The sequence below is a fragment of the Gossypium arboreum genome, chromosome 7 (genome assembly GCF_025698485.1).
Source record: "Gossypium arboreum isolate Shixiya-1 chromosome 7, ASM2569848v2, whole genome shotgun sequence".
Lineage (NCBI taxonomy): Eukaryota > Viridiplantae > Streptophyta > Magnoliopsida > Malvales > Malvaceae > Gossypium > Gossypium arboreum.
In genome coordinates this window covers 56,457,383-56,474,872 of record NC_069076.1, presented here as the reverse complement: position 1 = coordinate 56,474,872, position 17,490 = coordinate 56,457,383, and the positions used below count along the sequence as shown (strand labels likewise).

The 17,490-nt window shown below is 36.2% G+C and overlaps 1 non-coding gene across 1 annotated transcript; it reads left to right on the top strand.

Annotated features, from left to right (window-relative positions):
• Positions 1-741: 741 nt before the first annotated feature.
• LOC128295769 (small nucleolar RNA R71) lies at positions 742-848 on the top strand. Its single transcript, XR_008286320.1, has one exon. It is a non-coding gene; the product is annotated as a small nucleolar RNA R71 (small nucleolar RNA).
• Positions 849-17,490: the final 16,642 nt, after the last annotated feature.

The following is a 17,490-nucleotide window of genomic DNA, read 5'->3' as shown; positions in this document are numbered from 1 at the left end:
CAAAAAATTCTCTGAGTTCCCAACTTAGTCCCGACTTATTTCTAATGTATAAATTAGGTCTCGAAGGTCCGATTAGGGGACAACACGATTGTAAAAGATTGGTTTTGGATACGAATAGTGAATGACATGAATTAACTGTATTTATTCTATTAACTCTGATAAAGCGCTATAACCCTATTTCGACGATGGATATCGATTAGGGGTGTTACATTTTTCTCTTGCTGATATGGTTGTTGTTAGAAGCCTAGAGGGGCTTGTGCTCTTTGATTTCCTTGACCACCTCAAGAGAAATTGGGATGGTTCATCAGACCTGTATTATAGTTATTACTATAAGGGTTATTTTAAGGGCTAGAATTATTACCCATACAATTGATTTTTTCATTTTCTGTGCTAGGAGTGAAGGGTAAACATTCTGGATTACTCATTTCTCCTTCATTTGTATCGCATTGCATCACCGGATGTACCTGTGTAGAAACATATAAACCATCAATTTTCTTATTTAATTGTTCTACTTGATTTGATAACATGGTGACTACATCTATGCTGAAAACACTGGCTGCCTTCATCAGTTTTTTCCTAATAACATGTCATTGATAATTATTTAGTGCCATCTCTTTTATAGACTCATAAGCCGCTTCGAATGTTTTATTATTTAGATTTCCACTGGCTTCTGCATCAATTAATTTCCTAGTTGAGGGATTCAAATCGTTGTAGAAGGTTTGAACTTATGGCCAAAGAGGTAACCCATGGCGAGGGCATCTTCTTAATAAATCCTTGTATCTCTCCCATGCATCATATAAAGTCTCTAAATCAATTTGCACAAAGGAAGAGATATCATTCCTCAACTTGACTGTCTTAGCTGGTGGGAAGTATTTTGGCATAAACTTTTCAATCATTTGAGCCCATGTGGTGATAGAACCTCATGGCAAAGAATTCAACCACTATGTTGCTTTGTTCGTCAATGAGAATGGGAATAACCATAAGCGAATGACGTCATTAGTGATGCCATTAATTTTGAAAGTATCGCAGATTTCTAGAAAATTGGCTAAATGAGTATTGGGATCTTCGTCTTACAAACCATTGAACTGAACAAACTGTTGTATCATCTGAACTGTGTTCAGCTTCACGTCAAAATTATTTGCAGCAATGGTGGGTCTCACAATACTCGATTCAGCCTGTAACACCCCTCACTCGTATCCGACGTCGGGATAGGGTTTGAGGCTTTACCGAGACTTTTCAAACGTACCAAATCAGGTTACGAGGTTTCACCCAGATTTAAAACTTTTCAAACATGTACATCTCATCCCTTTTACAGGCCTTCGAGGCCTAAAACATACCTAGGGGCAGTTCGGGACAAAATCGGGAATGTTCGATAAACTTTGGGCCTCTTAGAAAATTTCCCTTACTTTGAAGTGTCACACGCCCGTGCGGTGGGGCTGTGTAGTCACACACGCCCGTGTGGCTTGGGACACGCCCGTGACCTCTGCCTGTCTGCAGCACTGACTTTAAACATATCATACAATTAGGGACACACGGCCAAGACACCCGCCCGTGTGGCCTGCCCATGTACAACACTGACCTAAAATTTTAGGTGCAAGGGACGCACGGCCATAACACACACCCATGGGGGTGAGCCGTATGTCACACACAGCCTAGACACAGGCTCATGTGTCCAACCGTGTGGACCTTAATAGGCTATTTCCAAGCCTTTGGTCACCCTTTTCATCACTAATACTTAATGATTACCAAATACAAAGTAAAACATGATTTTATTCTTATAAATAATCTTGGCAAAACTCATTGTATGGAAACCTCATATCATTGGTTTCATACATAAAAAGTTATTCCCCTTCCTGTATTTATGGGTTTCCATGTCACTTTAACACATTCATAATTGGCTCGTTCTTGTGACTCATTGCCAATTATAAACAAACCATCACATATGAATATAAACATGCATAGATTTGTTGGTCATAGCTTACTTCAAAATAAGCCAATTCCCATGGTCATATACAAAAAGATAGGAACATCTTTACATGCCTTCATTTGGAAATTCAAATGACACATATAACAAAATACTCAAAAGTCCTATACTTGCCATTAAACAAAATAGAAATGTCTTTATACCAAAGCTGGACTAGTTGATAATGTGTTAACTCTCCAACCATCTTTCAATCCTTACGAGTCCTCGAGCCCTGTAAGACAGGGAAAAGAGAGGGGTAAGCATTTATATGCTTAGTAAGCTCGAATAACTGGAAAGTAAACTTACCAAGTAATTAGCATACAACCAAATTGGGGAATAAAATTAATAAGCATGAAATGGCTTCCCTATTACATACACTCAATTAATAAGTTAGTTACATAACAAAGCACCATGTAATTTATCTTAGATGAGCTCACCATTCAACATCTCATATTAATCTCGTTGAGTTTCTAGGAAATCTCGATAGAATATCCATTAACCGTCAATTCGTACAAATGATCGTTTCAGGTATGCACTCCCGTGAACCTCGCATCTTACGACAGGATTACCAGTCCATACTAAATCCCCCGTATAGTGAACTCATAAGGTGATGCCGGGATTACCGGTCAAGGCTAAATCCCTTACAATGACAAACACCTTTACTGAGCTCGAATCTGAATTACCATTCCAGGCTAATTTCAGATCCTAATCGGATTACCCATCCGGGCTAAATCCTTAATGCACATGTATTCTTCGGGAGGCTCAATCATCCAAAGGAACACCCGTCCGGGCTAGATCCTTTTCATAATTGAGATCAATAGATTACCCGCCTGAGCTAAATCCTTACTGCAACACATGCAGGATCTCATTATACATGTAAATATGGTTTATCCATCGAATTTCCCTTTTTAACCTCAACCGAGACATTTTTCAACAAGTCATTATCAAAGATACATTTCATGCATTTTTATGCCATTAACAAATGCAATTATCATGCATTCATAAATCATGTAATTATGCATATTATGAGTTTACTTTGAGTTATTCGAACTTACCTGGTATTCGTTTCAGTGACGGGTTTTCATTATTCTGAAACCTTTCATTTTCCTTGATCAACCTCCAAAATTTGTTCTTCGGGGTCTATAACAACAAGATTTAAATCATTAACACTCAACATTATACATTTCAAATCTAAATTTCACCCTCGGTCCAAATTACCGTTTTGCCCCTAACCGTTCTCATTTTTTACGATTTAGTCCCTAGGCTCGTATAATGAAACACATGCAATTTCTACCTTACCCAAGCCTGGCCGAAAACTTTTCTCTATTATGGTAGCTCACATTTTCCATTATTTTCACATTTCTACAACACATTTTACAACTTTTGCAAAAATGTCCCTTTAACGATTTTTTTTATGAAAATCACCTAGGAAAATATGTTTAACACACATCCAACTTTCATATTCCTCCATAATCCATCAAAATACAAGTAACTCATGCATGGGTAAATTTTTAAACATGAACCCTAACATGAAACATGGGTAGAAATGGAGAGAGTAAGCTACAGGGATTTCAAAAATACAAAGAACATTAAAAACGGGGCTTGGGAGCACTTACTATTGAGCTTGGAAAGCTTGGAACCCTAGCTATGGAGACCTTTGAAATTTCGCCAGCATGGAGAACAAGAATGAGCTGATTTATCTTTCAGTAGCAACCTCATCATCGAAGTTGCTATCATGGAGAATCCTTTCACAAACCTTCGATAGTAACCGGCTAAGCCCAAAAAGCTTCTCACCTCGGTTACATTTTTAGGCGGTTTCCATTCGACGATAGTAGAAATCTTACTTGGATAAACTCGGATGCCTTCACCCTAAACAATATGACCCAAAAATCCAATTTCCTGGAGCTAAAACTCACTCTTGCTAAACTTAGCATACAATTGTTTTTCCTGCAAGGTCTGCAACAAAATTCTCAAGTGCTTCGCATGCTCTGTCTTATCTTTGAACACATCAAGATGTCATCAATGAACAAAACGACAAACTTATCCAAATATGGTTGAAAGATCCTATTCATTAGATCCATAAATACGGCCGGTGCATTCGTCAATCCAAATGGCATGACAAGAAATTAATAATAACCATAACTCGTCCTGAAAGCTGTCTTAGGTACATCCGATTCTTTAACTCGCAACTGATAATAGCCAGACCTCAAGTCTATCTTAGAGAACATAGTGGCTCCCCTCAACTGGTCGAACAAATCATCAATCCTTGGCAAAGGATACTTATTCTTGATAGTTACCTTATTTAGTTGGTGGTAATCTATACATAGCCTCATCGAGCCATCTTTCTTCTTTATAAATAGTACGGGGGCACCCCAAGGTGAAAAACTTGGCCTTATAAACCCTTTATCCATCAGCTCTTGCAACTGTGCTTTTAACTCTTTCAGCTCGGTTGGCGCCATTCTGTACGGAGCAATAGAAATGGGAGCTGTCCCTGGCACCAATTCAATACCAAACTCTATCTCCCTTTCAGGAGGTATTCCGGGTAATTCTTCCAGGAACACGTCTAGATACTCACATTCTATCGGCACAAACTCAATCTTCAATTCTGTTTCTTTAGTGTTCAATACAAATGCAAGGTAGGCTTTATACCCTTTCCTCATATATCTCTGAGCAACCATTGCAGTGATTACAATTGGCGGCGAACTCAATTCTCTTGAATTAACCCGTATCCGGGCATTTCAATTTAATATACTTACTACCACAATTTACAATTACATCATACAGAGCTAACCAATCCATACCAAGTATTACATCGAATTCATCAAATAGTAACAACATAAGGTTAGCCGAAAAATAGTAACCCTAAATCGTCAAAGGACAATTCTTACAGACTTTAGCAACCAGGACTGACCTGCCTAGTGGGTTCGACACTTTAACGATAAATTTTGTAGGCTCAATGGGTATATTCATACTAGACACCAAACTCATGAAAATGTATGAATGTGTCGACCTCGGATCATTCAAGGAAATAACACATGTATTGAAAAGAGGAAAAGTACCCGTGATGACATCAAGAGCAAAGGCTTCCTCTCGAGCGCGTATCGCATACGTTCCTGCCAGGGCTCAAACCTCTGGTTTTACAGCTTCTTTAGTCGCAACTCAACTGCCACTAGCACTCCCAGGGTATCTCGGAGGTCTACCTCGTGGAATTGGAGTACTTAACTTTGGGGTTACTTCCACTTCTTTTTCGAGTCGCTCTGGGTAGTCTCTGAGAAAGTGGTCAAGAGAACCACTTTTAAAACATGCGCCGCTCTTCATTCGGCACTCTCCGAAGTGAAATTTGTTGCACCTCTTACACTTCGGCTTTTGATCATCTACACTCCCACACTAGTTACCATTGGGGAGGAAGACTTCTGACTTCGTCGTTTAAAGCCTCTCGCTCTACCGGAATATCCTACTAATGAAGTGGAGCGTTCATTTTGGCTCATTGCCTTCTTCGTGGGAAACGAGAGTGTTTTACCACTAGACCTCTTACTTGCAACTCGAGCCTCTCTCTTTGCTTGCTTTCTTTCATTATTAAGCTCCTTGGCCTTCTTGGCCCGATCAGCCAATGCGACAAACTCCCGTATTTCAAGGATCCTAATCAACAACTTGATTTTCTTATTCAAACCTTCCTCGAAGTGTTTACACATTTCCCACTCAGTTTGGACCCATTCAATTGCGTACTAACTTAGTCGCACGAACTCTCTTTCGTATTCTGCTGCAGTCTTGTTCCCTTGTTTGAGTTCCAGAAACTCCTTTCGCTTCAAGTCTAAAAACCTTTGGCTAATATATTTCTTCCTAAACTTTTCTTGGAAGAAATCCCAAGTGATATTTTCCTTCGGCACTACCGAGGATACAATCTTCCACCAATGGTATGCAGTATCCTTCAGGAGGGACACGGTACACTTTAAACACTCTTCAGGTGTGCACGACAATTCATCTAACACCCATGTATTATTCTTGAGCCAGAACTCTGCTCTTTCAGCATCATGCTCAATTTTAGCTCTAAATTCATCATGTAACACCCCAAACCCGTGACCGTCACCGGATTTGACCACGAGGTGTTACCGGGCTTACTTTACTTATTCCTCTCTTGGAAATTTTTTTTTTTGTTTTCCTTTTTCTGTTCCAGGCAGGCTAGTTAACTGCATCACTGTCACCTTAAAAATCATATCTCGAGTTCCAGAACTCGAAAATGAGTTCCGTCAATTTTCCATGAAATTAGACTCATATATCCATCCATGGATTTATTTCTAGAATTTTTGGTCTGGCCAATTGGTACAGTTTATTAGTTAAAGTCACCCCTGTTTCAGGGTTCAACTACACTGACCTTTACGCATTACGACCTGGATATCATCTAATACAGAGCTCTAATGCTCATGCCATTTGTTTCTAATGAAACTAGACTCAAAGGGGAATCTATGCATATAAGGCATGACTTCTAATTGTTTCTGGATAATTTATGGTAAATTTTCAAAGTCGGAGCAGGGGATCCAGAAACCGTTCTGGCCCTATTTCGCAAAAACCTGAATATCTCTTAAAATACAGCTCACACGGTCGTTTCGTTTCGTCCATATGAAAATAGATTCATCAAGGTTAAATTTCATAATTTATTCACTATTTAATTCTACTTCTACTATTTTTAGTGATTTTTTCCATCTCACCTCACTGCTGCTGGCAGCATTTAGTACTAAAGCAAACAATGACTATTTCATAATTCTTCCATGGCCAACTATTTCATCATACATAATACAAACTATGGCCACCTTATCAAACTTAAGGTTTCTAAGGCTCGTGCCTATAGGTTTTAGATTCACACTCAACCTGTGACAGCCCAAAATAGACCCTAGCCGGAATGTGATTTCGGGACCACAAAACCGAGGCATAACAATAATTTAAAATTTATTTTGATGCCTATAATATGTGAGTATTCATGTATGACATTTTTTGATGATTGATTTAGTGTTATAAAGGTGAATTTCACTAGAAAGGACTTGTGTGAGAAAATTTAGAATTTGAGATAGGCAAATGTGGAAGTGGCCTATTGATGCACACTAGGAAATGTTGTCCTTGCATGTCAAATTCCCAAATTTGACTATAGTGGCCGCCATGGTGATGAATATGGGCAAAAGAAAACATGTCTTAAACATGTTTTGCTAGTGGTGCATGTTTGAAATAATAAAATAAGAGTATGAAAAAAAAAAGAAAAAAATGTTCATCCTTCTCCATAGGCTTGGCGAATGTACTAAGGAAAGAAAAGAAAAATTTGTTCATCCTTTCTCATCTTCTTGGCCGAAATTACTAGGGAAAAGGGGGAGGATTTTTGCTTCATGCTTGGGTTGGAAGAGACCTAGAAGGAGATTTGGCTAAGTTTACATCAAGATTAAGGTATGTATGAGGTTGTGTTAGGAGTTTCATGCATGACTTGGTTGCTAACTTGATGTGCATGTTAGCCATGGCTCAAATCTTTGTTATGCCATGGAAATGGTATTTGGGCAAAGTTGTTATGGTGATAAAGCCATTGCATGCTAAGTGTGAAGCTTGATGATGATGCATGCAATGATGGATTTTCTACTCATGAGTAAGATTTTGAGTTTTCTTTGTTTTATCATGATTGAAGTTGAAAAGGAACATGATTGTCATATTCGCCATGATGCATTCTTGAGCATGATTCATGCTTCTTGCATGTTAGTTAAAATTTGTGTTTTGGATGGCTATGGACACCTTGAAAATTCGCCATGCTCATATATGCATATATATGATTGCACATTATGTTTTGGTTATGAACTAAGTGATGAATATATTGGTTTAAAGAAGAAGATGTGGAAGAATGCTTGTGAAATTGCAAGCACAATTCGCCTAGCACACATGTAGGTGCTTGATGCTATATTATAAGTTTTAAATACAATGTGCAAAGCATTAATTAGTAAATTGCATGCTGTTTTTGTGAGGTATTAAGTGCAAAATTGACCTCAACATGTACATGAATATTCGCCTTGGGTAGCCTATTGAAGGCCTTAGCATTTCCTTGATGCTCAAATAAATTGTATTGAATTGCTTGATGTAGTATAAAATGTGCATGACCATTGTGTATTCAAGTTAAAGAGTGGCCATATGACCATTTAAAATCCTTGTCATATTCGCCATAAGCAAGCACAATGAGGTTTTAATAAATTGAATTTGTTGAATTAGCTCAAGAGCTAAGAGGGCCACAATTGGACAAGGGAAGGAAAAGGTGATCGAATAGCCGAAAAAGCCGTTCGACAACATCCGAGGTAAGTCCTCAAGAAGTGACCTTACTTGAATTATGTGAGATGAAATATGGTTGTGTATGATTATTGATTATGTGTGTATGAGTATTTGAATTCCACCCGGCTAAGTCCCAAGGCGAATATGCTAATGATTATAATTGTGTTTGAGCCTTAGTAACGAAAATGAAATATGTATGTCCAATGATTATTGATGTATGTGTGCATGAGAAATTGAATAATATCCGGGCTAAGCCGAAGACAATTATGCTGAAATTATATCCGGTTAAGACCAAGGCAATTGTGCTAGTGGCTATATCCGGCTAAGGCCCAAGGCATTCGTATGAGTTATTCTATCCGGCTAAGACCAAGGCATTTGTGCACGTGATTATATCCGGTTATATTCAAGAATCTTGGGCTGGAGGTGAGTGTTGGTTACTGAAATGAATTCAATTAGTACACTCGGAAAGCCCAAAGGATAAGGTACGTTATATGTGCATTGGAAAGTCGACGTGTTTGAGCAACATTCGCTCAATCGACTAATGAATTTCAGTTATTGAATTGATTGATGCTTTGCGAACTTATATAATGATGAAGTATGAAGTAAGAATGTGTATTAATGAAATGATGCATTTGGCTATGTGAATGTATTGCTGTAATTAGAGTTAATTATATTCCTTAAGACTTACTAAGCATAAAATGCTTACCCGTTGCTTTGGCTCTTAGTTTTCTAGATTTCGTCAAGCAATCGGATTTGGGATCGTTGAAGTCGAAGTCATCCACACTATCAAGCCTCCATTTTGGTATAAATTTTTGATTGAACTTGAGATGGCATGTATAGGACTACCTCTTGTTTGTTAAATACGTTGTAATGTAAGTATGTACGGCCATGCGAAAATGGCTCAAAAGGGAGCATGAACTTAGACTAATTGTGGGTTGTATGTATATATTTGGTGTCATGATGTGGCTATGGCTTGGAAATGGGAATGTTGGTCATATGATCAGTCATTGGCATGGTTAAAATGATCATATATGAACCTATGTATGGCAAGACTAGTTGAATCATGGAGACTACCAAATAGGTAAGTCCTACCTTAAAACAGATGCTGCCAGCTGCAGTGGCGTGAATGTGAAAAATCACCAAAATTCATAGGAATGGAATTAAATAGTGAATAAGCTATGTAAATGAACCTTGATGAGTCTATTTTCATATGGAAGAAACGAAATGGTCATAAGAGTTACAGGTTAAGAGTTATTAAAGCTATTGTGAGACAGGGCCAGAATGGTTTCTGGGTTCCCTGTCGCAACTTTAAAATTCACTATAAATTATAAAAAAGAATTAGGAGACATATCTTATATGTACGGATTCCATTTTGAGTCTAGTTTCATTAGAAACAAACGACACCAGCATTAAATCCCTATAGAGAGAGATATTCAAGTTATACCGCGCGAAGGTCAGAGCAGTCGATCCCTGTAACATGGGTAACTTTAACTAATAAACTGTACCAATTGGCCCGACCAAAAATCCTAGAAATAAATCCATGGATGGATATATGAGTCTAAATTCAGGGAAAATTTACAAAACCAGTTTCCGAGTTTTGAAACTCGAGATATGATTTTTAAGGCGACAGTGACGCAGTTTTCCAGCCTGACTGGAAATGTCAAATTGGTGGGCAAAAACATGTGAACTTGGCTTGTTAACCCCTCGGGTCCGACACCGGCAATGGTCTCGGGTTTGGGGTGTTACACAACCGACCACATAGGCCATCTTCGCATGGCTTAAAGTTTACAACCCGAGATTCAACAAAACAAAATAGCCTATACATGCCAAATATTCTCCTAGTTCAACTACGAAGACAATACCAAAAGATTTCCAGCCGGTGTGATGACTTCAACGACGGTTCTGAGCACGCAAACGATACGAGTCCAAGAGACCTAAAATGGGTGACAAGAAAACACCGAGTGAGTTTATAACTCAGTAAGTCATAAGCATTTCACAACCATCCGTTACTAAAATTATCATAAAATGAAATAATGAAACAAGGCCCATTGTTCCACCCATACCGAACTATACCATAGTTCCTTAGACCTTCGGATCAATCTCATACCAAGTCATACATTTACATTTCATATACTATTCAATAGGATATTTGAAGCAATTTCCATACATCATTTCATTTCCGCAACAATCATGCAATTGAAATCATCACATAGATTTAAAACTTACCGACTCAACTCCGAGCATGAACATAGTATCTATTAGCCACGAACTCAAGGTACTTACTCTTTCCGCTGTCCATACTCAACTCGATGAAGACACACCCTCCATATAATTGTTCGATCAGAGCTATATATATATAGAGTACACACACAGTGCTTAATACTCGATTTCGCACACTTAGTGCCATGTGATTTAAGCCCGCACACATAGTGCCATACCCTTCGAGCTCGCACACCCAAAGGTCAGATATTTCCAAGATGCACACTTAGTGCCATATATTTCCAGCATGCACACTTAGTGCCATATATTTCCAGCATGCACACTTAGTGCCAATCTCACACCGTACACACGTATTGCCCGCACACTTAGTGCCCAAAGCAAACTTTCTACACATTTCACTATTTCTTTTACATTCAACAATGTCATTATTCCATACACATACATTTTCATTTACATATCATCTCATTAAACACAATTGCATAGATATTATGATCATTTAAAACAATGCCAAATATATGCTTAATGACTTACCTTGTGTTGGGTAAAATGGTTCCAACTCGGCTATTCGATGTTCTTTCCTTTGCTTTTGCTTGATTCTCCCCCTCTAGCTTCTTGAGCTAATCAATAAATTAACTAGTTTAACCGTCTTGCCAAATATTTATACATATATACATGACATCAACAATACTATCATCATTAATTCATCAATTCACAAAGTTTTATTTCACGAACATTTGACCCATTTTACCCCATATGGCGAATGCTACATTCATTACCCAACTAGCCATTCAACAATTTTCAGCCTCATTACCACCCTTTTTATGTCTAATCGTCTAAATGAGATCATAAACATGCCTAACTATAGCCGAATGTGCAACATTAATCTAGCATTTCCATTGCATTTAACACTTAACATTTACCCCATCTAGGCCAAATTTTGCTAGCACACAAGCCTTTGGCCGAATGTCCTTGACCTCTAGTCACCCAAAATTTCTTTGTTCTTTAAAATTCATCCAAGACTACATTCGGCACTTCCAACTAATAATTTAGGTGCTCTCAAGCTCATTCACAAGTACTATTATATATCACATTAAGCATTAAATCATTTTGCAACATAAATTTTATAGCATGGCCGAATACTCATGCACATACACACATAACAACAAGAACTCAATGGCACAAAAATCTCCTTTTTGTTAAACATTCGAACTCACTCATCTCCATGCTTTCATCACAACAACATCAAAACACTAATTAGGAAATACAACATTCTTGGCCGAAATTTAACTCACCTAACAACTTAGTTTCGATCCAAGATTCAAGGAAAAATTTGAACCAATCCTCCAAACTATGCATGCATTTTCAAGAGTGGCATAAAACATACCTTCTTGTATCAAAACACCTTAGTCTAGTAAGCTCCCATGGCTGATTTTCTCAAGCTTCCCCCTTTCTTCTTAGTACATTCGGCCATGCAAAGAAAAATGAGAGAATGGACACTTTTTTTTCTTCTTCTCAAGTCATGGCAATTGTAACAAAATGAGAAAGGATGAACAACAAAATTTTTCTCCTTTCTTTTTCCTCAACTCACGGCAACAAGGGGGGGCATCCACACTTTTTTTTTTCATCATTTTCCTTTTTTTTTCATTTCTTTATTTTCCTTCCATAATGCACTAGGCCAACATGTCTAGGACATGTTTTCTTTGCCCATCATCATGTCATGGCCAGCCACTAACCTTAGGAAATGGGTTATTTGACATGCAACTCCACCCTTGTGTTAACATGCACTAATAAGCCATTTAAAATTAGCCTATCATATTTCACCATGTTTCACATTGATCCCTATTTAATAATTTCTCATAAAATTGGTAAAATTAGAGAATGAAACTTCCACATATGCATGCACACACATAGTAAGCATAGAATATAACAATTAATTATTTTTATGACTCGGTTTAGTGGTCCCGAAACCACTTTCCGACTAGGGTCAATTTAGGGCTGTCACACCTCAGCCCCATACTTTTTAAGCTTATCTACAGGGGCCTTACCGATTCTAACCGGTGCCATACCTCGTGGCACATCCTCATCAGGTTGGTTAGGGGGTGGGGGAGGTCCTGGTATATTGGGGCGATTCCTCAGATAATCCCCAAACCATTCATCCATCATATCAAAAAAGGTAGCTCGAGCCTCTTTTCGGCCTTCTAACATAAACCTTCTATTACTACTAGATACAGCTCATTGTACGGAACCTAGAGCATGGCTCTCGGCTCCCTCGGACTCATCTTGTGCTTGATTAGAAGACATTTACTATATTCAAAACAATTTAAACAGTTAGGAGATGTCACACTATCAACATTCAAATAATAGCATGTAAGGGAAATTTTTTAAGAGGCCCAAAGTTTATCGAACGTTCTCGATTTTGTCCCGAACTGCCCCTAGGTATGTTTTAGGCTTCAACGGCCAGTATAAGGGACAAGATGTACATGTTTGAAAAGTTTTAAATCTATGCAAAATTTGGTGACTCGAATTGGTGTGTTTGTAAATATAAAGTCCCGATAATGCCTCAAACACTATCCCAGCGCCAAATACGGGTGAGGGGTGTTACATTTAATGGTATCAGAGCTATAGTTTAGTCGGTTCTAGGACTACCATAAAGGATATTGAGGATATTGAGGTTTACTAAATATGCATAGATTTGTAGGTCATAGCTTACTTCAAAATAAGCCAATTCCCATGGCCATATACAAAAAGATAGGTACATCTTTACATGAATTCATTTGGCAATTCAAATGACACATATAACAAAATACTCAAAAGTCCTATACATGCCATTGAACAAAATAGAAATGTCTTTATACCAAAGCTAGACTAGTTGATAGTGTGTTGACTCTCCAACTGTCTTCCAATCCTTACGAGTCCTCGAGCCCTGTAAGACAGGGAAAAGAGAGGGGTAAACATTCACATGCTTAGTAAGCTCGAATAACTAGAAAGTAAACTTACCAAGTAATTAGCATACAACCAAATTGGGTAATAAAATCAATAAGCATGAAATGGCTTCTCTATCACATACACTCAAATTTGGTTTAGAGGTATCCAATTGTTATGAAATTTTAAATTGGAGGTCCTTATATAGTAATTATACCATTGGTTAAGTTAGTGGACAAAAATGGACATGGTTAGGCATGTTTCCAAAGTTTTTCATTAAGGGCATTTTGGTTATTTAGTTATTAAAATGAATTAAAAATAAAAAATAAAAACCTTGGCTGAAATTTGTAAGAGGAAGCCATGGCTAGGGTTTTTCAAGCTTTCAAGCTCGATTGTAAGTCTGTTCTAGCCCCGTTTTTAATGATTTTCATGTTTTTGGAATCCTCGTAACAAGATCTACCTATTTCTACCATATATTTGAGTTATGATGAAGGTCTAGGGTTTGACCCATGTTAGAAATTTGTGCATTTTGATGTTTAATGGTAGATTATGCATGTTTATGGTTGGAGAAACAACTTTTGCTAAGTGATTTTAGGTGAAAAAGTCCAAAAGGACTAAATTGTAACAGTTATAAAATATATAGTAAAAGTATGTTTTAATGGAAATTGTGGGTTGTTATAGTTATGAAAATGATTCAGCTAGGCTGGTATGTTAAAGAAATTGAATAAATTTCATTTTACTAGCCTAAGGGCAAAAGTGTAAATATGTGAAACTTTAGGGGCAAAAATGTAATTTTATCGTAATGTGATTTTTCGATCACATTGAATAATTTGACTAATAAGTGGGCTAAATGTGATGTTATAGATTAAAGAAAATGAGATTCGGGCCCAGAACGAGGGAAAATGAGTAATTGACGGTTAGGTCCTTCTTTGGCATTTTGGTGTCAAGGTAAATTCATGTATAAATAATGCAATATTGTATCATGTTTTAATGTTTATTAATGTAAAAATTTCTATGATTGATTTTTTTAATGAGTGTATGAACGATATTATGGTCAATGAGAATGACATTGTGAACGAGTTCAACAAATATGTGATGTCGAGAAAAATCCGGTTTGAACCTTAGGAATAGTTTAGGATACAATGTGATATGCCACTAGGAACTATGTGATTATGAGCTCATGAGATTATATGTATATGTGATTATGTGAATCCGGGTGCTGGTCATGTACGTCCTACCAGTGGCTGGGTAACCCGACATGTGTTGTAGGTACCTATCAGTTGTGTGAGCAGCCCGTGTAGCTATGTCCTGACTATCAGCTTGTGTGAGCAAGCCCGTGATTAGCTCGATAGTGAGCAATGTGTTATATGTGATATGAGGTAGCATGTGGCTAGGTATGAAGCACTATATGCAAGCTTTCCATGTATCCGATAGTATTCCATGTGGTTCAACGAGTAAATCAAAGATGAGTATGAGAATGAAATTAATATTAGCGAACAGGCATGTACTGTAACACCCCTAACCCGTATCCATCACCGAATTAGGGTTACGAGTTATTACCAGTTAAAAACATAAATTAAAATGATCACATACACGTACATGAATTTCAATAGTCAATTTAATCTTTGTTACCACATAGCTGAATATACTTTTAATTTAAACTCATAATACATGCAGATAAACAGACTTCATTACACTTTAGTCCATACTATAACCAAACACAAATGGATTAAACGAAATGTACTACTTATAATAATTTGATAAAAATCATATCATACTCGTATTCATTTAATATTAAGTTAAACATTTATACATCACATAAAACACATATAATTTTCATAATTTATTATACCACATGTAACACCATATACATTCTCATTCACACATAACCAAAACACATCATTATACTTCATATAAATATCATGTGTCATAATGACCATTTCACTTATCAATATTAACAAACCTTAATAACATATAATGCTTAATTGTAAATATACAATACCTTACTTATAACATAAACATACAAGAGAACAAATAATGACCTAATTTAATCACATTTTCCAAATACATATAAAGCATACTTGATAAGATTAAATAGCATACACTACTTGACTTTACTTAGCCAATTCATTACACTTTAATATTCATGACTTATGCACATATAAATATATGTACTCATTCAAATATATATATATACATATTAATACACAAATTTTATAAAAATCATAAAATATATATATTAAAATAGCTCCAACCATATTCAGTTAATAAAAGATATCCTTTAACACCAAATCATTTATAATCCTTAACTAGGCAATTTACTAAATTCATTTATATACTTTATTTACATATAAAATCACATTCAAACCAATCAAAAATACCTATGCATATATTGTGGCCAATTCATTCATATCACATCCAAAATTCTTTAATCAACATCAATACACAAACACATATTATAAATACTAGTTATCCAAAGCACATAGCATTTTAACCAAAAATGAACTTGAACCATAATAAAAAAAAAACCAAATTCAAGCTTAGGAGTCAAGCCATATTCGCATGGCTTAAATTATACATATCCAAGATCGGACAAAATACATATCAGCCTATACATGCCATAAGTTTGAAATAAGACTTTTAATAGTACCGAAGATTGACGATAGTGTGGATCACATCACTTACAGTCCCTGAGCCTGTAGCAAACTTCCAAAAATCTATAAGAACAAAGAATAAATATACTCACAATAAGCTATCATAGCTTAGTAAGTTATAAGCAATTTAAGCAAATTAACATCTCTCTCTCTATATAAAATAACCCGAATCAAACATATATTTATACATTAATATACCATGGCCGCATATACCATATATATATTATCAATATGTTCTCCAATTTCAAAGTCATAATGCCATAGAAAATCGATTATGCATATGTATTCATATATATACAACCACAAGAATCAAACGTTTAAGTCACATACTTATACTTATCATAAAATCGAATACCTTACTCATAATTTCGTACAGTTTCAATATCATCACAAAACATTTCTATCACATATCTTTCAATCAATTAACTTTCATTTCAAATAGAATAACCATATTCACATACCTGAATGCTTTAGCTCACTTAACACATTTGATTGCTTTTACCGTTGTTCACATAAAATTCATTAGGCATAAAGCCTTGTATAAAACACCGGCACAGAGCCTGTTAGGTAACAAACCTGATTCAATACACCAGCATAAAGCCTGCTAGGCAATAAGCCTAATATCATACATCGGCATCAAAGCCTGCTAGGCAATAAGCCTGATATATCACTGTTACAAAGTTAATCTTATTCATAATTCATATCTCAATTGAACCGAAAATATTCCCAAATATCATAAACATTCATGCATTTGGCTTTAACCATAGAAATTTATACAATTAAATTCAACATATAAAAATCATACACATTCAAATTCAACAATGTTTATTGCTTATAAACTTACCTCGGATATTGACGAACGATTTAAATCGGCTATTCTACTATTTTTGCTTTTCCCCGATCCATGTCCGATTTCTTTTGTTCTTGATCTATATAATTTCAAATTAACCTCATTTAAACACAATTTCTTTCAATTTAGTCCAACAACACATAAATGGGAAAATTACCATTTTACCCCTGATATTTCATACTTTTACAAATTAGTCTTAATTGCACAAAACACAAAATATAGAAAATCTCACCACATCATAGTTAGGCCGAATCTTCCTTATGCTCATTCTAATCCATATATTTCATTTATTTTGCATTTTAGTCCTTGAATTTATTATTTTTGCAATTTAGTCTTAATAACTCAAAATTATCAAAAACTCCAATACAAAACATATTAATCCAAAACATATCTTTCATAATTTATCATCAAACATCACAAAACACAAATATTCATCAATTTCATAACTCAAAATATTCAACAAAATAAAAAATTCAAGCATGGGTCAAGTAGTACTTGAAGCAACGATCTCAAAAACGTAAAAATTATCAAAAACCGAGCAAAGTCCATACCTTAATCAAGCTTCAAAGTTGTCAAATACCTAAGCTTTC